Raw genomic sequence first — 6,729 nt, forward strand, 5'->3', positions numbered from 1 at the left:
GCACCTGCACCAGAGTTTCCATAGCCTAACATTGCTGTGCTGCTTTAGTAGATGCTTCAATTAATTAGATGTAGATTTTTTTTGTGGTTGAAAGCTTTTTGCTGGTCGCACATAGTTTACGACGTATGTCAATGTTAAAACTGTGACACAATAATGGCAGTACTTACAACTCCCTTGTTCTTCCTTCTATTCCTTCTTCCATTCTTCCTTTCGTTTTTTTGGACACTCGACTTGAACAACATAAGGTCCGGCTTCTCGAACTGCCCGTGACCTGCTGCACAATCACACACAACAAGGACAAGAAAACAAGTGACTTCTGGTAATTAACGCAGTAAGGCAGTGTTAGTTGGATTAGTAACTGTAATATTACTAGTGTTTTGGAAGAAGTAGTACTTTGCAAAGTTATTGGGAAAATAAATAATACATAAAATATGTAATAAATAATATTACACTAATTTGTTACTGTAACTTGTCCTGGTGCTGTTTCTCCTTTTTTCGTTATGGTGAGTGCACTGGTGCAGACAGTGGACAGGTTACACAGGGATGTTTATTGAACAAGAAACAATGTGCTAGTGGTGTTTCGAGGGGCAGAGGATGTGAGCTGGCAAGCAGGTGAGACCCAAATCCAAAAAATGATCACTGGACACAGTGTCAGACAGATTTACCCAAGGCAAAAGCGATGACCTGAGGCGGGACAAAAAATCAACATCACACACACAACAACCTGTGTGTGCAGGTACATGTGGGATTAAACTGATCATTACAATGAAAGGGGGCTCCTTCTGTTGTGTTTCTCTGTGCAGTCTGCTGTCCTCTCCAGGCTCAGTGCTCCAGCATATAAAAAGTAATAGGCCTAATTTTTCCAAGCTTTGTTTGAGGGAGACTTTAACTTCTGGTGAATCACATTCTTCAAATTTACACTGCTGAACTGATGCTTCTGATGATGCAGATGCTTGTGCGTCAGAAATGTACTTGCTCAAAGTAAGTTTTTACTTGCCCCTGAACAAAATGTTTTATTAGCATTCTTCAAATAATAAGACTAAATTTAATTGTTGTGTTTAATCTTTATAAATAATAGGGTAAATTAATCAGAAATTAAACAAACGAGATGGGATGTGTTAATTAGAATGTTATAGAGGTGGTAGTAAGTGGATTTTGTTATCTTTGGACAGAGCTAAGCTTCCCCATTTCCAGTTATTGTGCAGAATTAAGCTAACCCACTGCTGAATGTAACCTGTACTGGGTGGACATGAGAGTGGTACCAATCTTGTCATCAACTCTTGGCATAAAAGAAAATGAGTATATTTCACCTAAACAGAAAATCATCATCATCATCAATGATCATTGTTCTTCATAAGTTGGTAGTTTTCATCCATTTAGTCTCTCCATGTCTCTCTTTGCCACGCTCTGTCACACCCAATCTAATCTACCCTCCTCTTACCTCCTTATCTTTTTCTCTTTCTCAGTGTTTAACTTCTTTTTATCTTACCTCCATTCATTTCCTTCCTTCTTAACTGTCACATGCACTTAGCACCCAGTTCCTTACTCATTTATGGTGTCTCTTTTCTTCTAACTTCCTCCATCTTTGCCTTACGTACTTGCAGCACTTGGCTGCATGTAGAAGAGAGGAAGATCAAGTCCCTGGTGGCTCTGCTTTTGGAGACCCAGATGAAGAAGCTGGAGATCAAGCTGAGGCACTTTGAAGGAGGAAATGCCCAGGCAATGGCCCCTTGCCAACCTCCCAATGGCATGTGTGAGTATTCTTACACATGCCATTACTGCTTCCAGTAATGGGTGTTTCTTCATGGAATTTCAAATTGCCCTGCAGTTCCATATTCCACGTTCCACAACATAAAACTTAAAACGTTTCATTTCCCGTGCCCCTCTGAGAGTGTGGAAACTTTGGAATACTTGCCCTATCATTTGGGAATCCAGTTACATTCATTTCTGTTTTTAATTAAATAATTCATATTCACTCAACAACTTTTCTAAAAGCAAATGACACAGGTAGCATTTGTCTAAGATGTGTTGTGTTGCGATACCTCCAAATGTAAAAGCTATGTTGTTCCTGGGAAATGACGACAACAACAGAAAAGATAAACACAAGATGTCCTCAATGTGACTGTAATTTATTGAAAACATCTGAAAGAGATCTCACTGAGATAATAATTTCCTCACATATACAATGGCATATGATTCTACTTCTAACTTGAGGGAGTTATAGTGAGTATAACTGTTTATGCTCCAAAAAGGTGGACTTTCTCTTGTTTCTGGCGAGACAAACTTACTTTGAATCTGATAAGGTTAAGGTTGGGAAACGATCTATTAAGCAGAAGCAGTCTTGTTCAGTAGAGGAGGGAATGCTTGTGACCATCCTGAATGATATTAAAGATTCATTCAAGGGGTTTTGCATGATTTGTTTTCATCAGCATGTTCCCCAACTGATGAAGCCATTACCTCTTCTTGATGATTTGAACCTTCCCATGCTAAATTAGGAACAGTGAGGCAGAGTTATCCAATGTAATAAAGGCATTACCTTCCTTTAAATCACCTGGATGGCTTTACAGCAGAGTTCTTGAAATGCTACATGGCTAAACTTATGCACCTGATAATGCAGATGCTCGCAGGAACTTAAAGAGAAGGAAAACTGACACCTTCTTTATCACAGGCCATCATTCCCTTTATTTTTGAAGGATGAGGATCGATGTGACTGTAAAAGATTCAGACCAATGTAGCCCATTAAGGATTTATATTCTTGAAATGAAACTATTTGCTTAGACTGTGGTGGAAAATTGTGTATTTTCTTAGAGAAAAATTAACAAATAAAAAAACATTAAAACAAGCAGTTGCCTTTGTGTTATTTATTAAAATGAGAAATGCAAAGCAAGTGCTCCAGGCTGAAGGACACAGCTATGTATATGACAAAGAATGATACATTTACAGCAATGTGCTTTCAATGCTTTCACCACACATTAAATTGAACTGAAGTTCAGCCGTTACAATATGCCTGAGCTTTAGATATCGGCACAACCACGAGACCTTCTTCTTAAATAACAGTAAGTGAAACTAGACATAGTCTCCTGTCTGGCGGTTACCTTGCAGCTATAGGCACACCTGTTCTCCCCAACAATAAAACAGATTACCAGACTCTGTCATGTGCTTCAGTGGATGTTATACAAGTCATATAGAAAACTTGAAAAATGGGTTATACAAACCGTGGAAATTATATAATAAAATTTATACAAAAAATTCCACACTCTTAGATCATTTGGGGGCAGATGAGAGGCAGGCAAAAAAGAATACTTCCTTCCTGTTTCACATTTAGGCAGAGACACTAGACAAGTGATATTAGATTAGATTAGATTCATTATTTTCCTTTTCATGAAATTTGTTTCCACCATCTATACCTACATTACCTCACATGAACATACCTAACAACATACTGTGTATCAGTACATTTCATACACAAATTGACAATAAACCAAACATACTTTTTACTTAGCAAGTACTTTTGTTAAATAGTGCTATGGCAGAGGGGATAAAGCTCCTGCTATAGCGAGCCTGTTTCCATGCCAGGGATCTATATCTACAACCTGATGGTAGAGTCAAGAATGTATATACATGATATCACATATCAAAGTGTGCCCTGCCAAAATGGTAAAGAAGACCATTAAACAGGCTCTGACAAACTCAAAGGTTTAGAGGTATCCTGTTTACACACCTCCAGGAATGTTGTCTGTCAGCCTGAGGTGTCATCTGTGAGCACCAACTCCCATTTGCATTTACACTGTCTCAGTAGGCTACCATAGCTTCAATGATGTCTTCAAAATGTTTTAAATGCAGCCGACAGTAAGGATTGTAGCTGTATTGCATAGTTATGATTCCACAGACGCTTTAACTCCAAAGGAATGAACTTTTCAGTCACTCTTGTCGGTCACGCTTTTCTTTTTCCCCCTAAAAAAAGAATTATTGATTCTTGAAACTGATATTGTGGAAGTGGAACATGCTTTGATATTTGAACTTGACATTAAAATATAGTGCAGCTTATTAATTTCTCAGACAAAGCTGTTGTATAACGATAAATAAATCACCTTGATTCTTGAGCCTTGATCCATGATACATGATGATTGATCTTTGATACCTGATTTTTGATTCTTGAAATGAGTGTACACTACCATGCCTATTCCCACCAGCACTGCAGTATTTAATAAAGCAAGAATGGATGTACTCCCACTGAAAGTCCTCAGTATCATTCCCCCCAAACACAAAAAGAACCCTTTTCTGAAAAGGAGAGAGAAACAGTCTCAGACATGACAATATTTCATGTTATTCGTATTGTGATGAATTGTAATAACTTGGGTAATCTTCTGACTTTTTATTTAACTCCATCGTCAAGTCATACTTTTCATTTGTACTATAGTGTACACACAAAACATATGACACATACTAATCAATGTACATGTGCAGCCTCACAGAGCCAATATCTGGCTGTGAGGCTGCACACAGCCTCATATTTTCTGCATATTTTCTAACAATTCTTAAAGCTTGAACCTCATGAGAATGTTACTTTGTTTGAATATGCAATGTAAGCACTGTTTTTTTATTGTATTTTTAATGGCAACACAACCATTAATGCAGCTCAAAAAACAACTTACACCTACACACAGAACCCTATATCACCTTGAAGGTAAAATTACTTACGCAATCAAATCCATCCTCAGTTATTTCTCCTAACAATAGTATTCCAGGGCCAGTATCATTCAGATGTGAAGTTTGGTGTTTACTTTCGGCTTTGACTTTCTCAGCTCTTCCTGTTTGGCTGCCTGAAGGGGTGTGGTTCAGCACATTCCAGCAATTCAAAAACAATAACTGAATATCCTACTGCTGCCATTAGTTTTTACAGTGATGGAGGAGGTACTTGCTGTACACCCTTTAACCCACTTACAGTTTTTCTCAGATGTTTTAGTACATTTGTCAGCTCAGAAATGAAATTCTCAAAACTAATTGTTCAACCTACATTAACAATTGCTTATGTCATGTTGATTGCAAAGTATTACAGCCTACTTTATATAGAATTGGCAGACCCCCATTTACCTCTAGGCATAAGTTTTATTGCATAAGTCATTACATGTATAATGGTTGAACATGTTGTCAAAGTCAAGGGATAGATAGATAGATAGATAGATAGATAGATAGATAGATAGTCATAATCTGTCAATCACATTTTCTATACATGTCTATTAGACTTTTTTTGTAAATGTCTCCTGAATTGATGAAGATTTGTGTTGTCATGTGGATGAGAATCTGTGACCCGACAGACAGAAACATCATTCAAAGGGGTGTTTCCCATGTTTAAATTTTAATTTTGTAATTTCTACAGTTGTGCTACGCAGTGCTGTAAAACAGTGTTGTCTTCTTTTTTTCTGCATCACAATGACATGCTCTGTCAACAAATTACAGAACAAACACTAAAGGCGTAACTGTAATTCTTGCAATGTATAACTTTATACTGTTTAAATTGATATGCCATATTGATAGTACAGCCTTGTGTATTTTCAATCACTGCCATAAAACCTTAGCCATAGTGTACATCAGAAAATATTTACAGACTACAGTGTTATGTTGATAACATGACTAAACATTTTGACTATCTTGTTCGTAAACAATGACACAAGGAATTGTCATTCTGATGGCACTGACAAATTCACTCACCTAAATATTTACTTTTGAGAGATAGACTATGTACTTTGAGCAAGTTAGGGGCTTTTGCAGGTAATCCACTGTGTAGTGCTGTGTGTATGAATTGTTTCAAGAAAAGCACTTACTGTTTTGCAAATGTTCAGGATGATTTGAGAAATGTACCAAAGCGACTGAAAAAACTGTAAGTAAAAAATAGCAGTAGCCAATCACGATGTAGAAATAATACAAGTAAAAGTCAGGTATTAAAAAGTTTACTTAACTTTTTTAGGCAAAGTACATAGTACAAAGTATTAGCAAAAAAATTACCAAATTTATAAATACTCCTCATACAGGGTGGCCCATTTCAGAACAATATTATGTAATGTCTTTTTGGATTATAATAAGTGATGCAAATTACATTTCAGTTTATTTAGGCAACAAAACTAAAATATGTTTTTCATATGACTAAAATATTGGGACCTAACTTACATGCCAGAATTTAGAGAGAGAGAGAGAGAGAGAGAGAGAGAGAGAGCTGGAGTGTGAATATGGACAGAAGTGCGCGTGTGATATAAAAACTTTCCTAATGTTACTCTGCAGTTCTGCGGTTTATCAGTGATGTGAATTACACTGCAGAAGTCACTTAAAAGTGACAGACAGACAGATAGATCTGTATTATATATGCTTGTCTCCTCTAAACGTCTTTATTCACATTGCGCTGCATTATAATAAACTATACTGAACTGGTCACGTGGGTCACATCTCTCTCTCGTCCAGGTGCTGTCTCTCCTTCTTCAACTCCTTGCAGTTTTCATGCATTAGTTCTGTGTTGCTGTGAAGTATGTTGATGTTCAGGTTTGCCCACATAGTAGAGGGAATTCCAGGCTGCTGTGAGCCAATATCTGTAAGTGAAAATCTTATTGAAGGCCGTATCTGAGTGTGCTTGCACTGCGTGGTTGAAATGCAACATTACATGCATCCAAACCGGTTAAGTCTCATTCTTCTGTGTGCAGGTGTGCTTGTGAGATTCATTGATCTTCAAATGGGGGA

At 37.2% G+C, this 6,729-nt stretch overlaps 1 long non-coding RNA gene across 1 annotated transcript; it reads right to left on the minus strand.

Annotated features, from left to right (window-relative positions):
- Positions 1–2,846: 2,846 nt before the first annotated feature.
- LOC123967116 lies at positions 2,847–4,865 on the minus strand. Its single transcript, XR_006824195.1, has 3 exons — positions 4,702–4,865; positions 4,092–4,281; positions 2,847–3,954 (listed from the first exon to the last, which is right to left on the minus strand). It is a non-coding gene; the product is annotated as an uncharacterized LOC123967116 (long non-coding RNA).
- Positions 4,866–6,729: the final 1,864 nt, after the last annotated feature.

Source organism: Micropterus dolomieu, unplaced genomic scaffold (assembly GCF_021292245.1).
Source record: "Micropterus dolomieu isolate WLL.071019.BEF.003 ecotype Adirondacks unplaced genomic scaffold, ASM2129224v1 scaffold_38, whole genome shotgun sequence".
Classification (NCBI taxonomy): Eukaryota; Metazoa; Chordata; class Actinopteri; order Centrarchiformes; family Centrarchidae; genus Micropterus; species Micropterus dolomieu.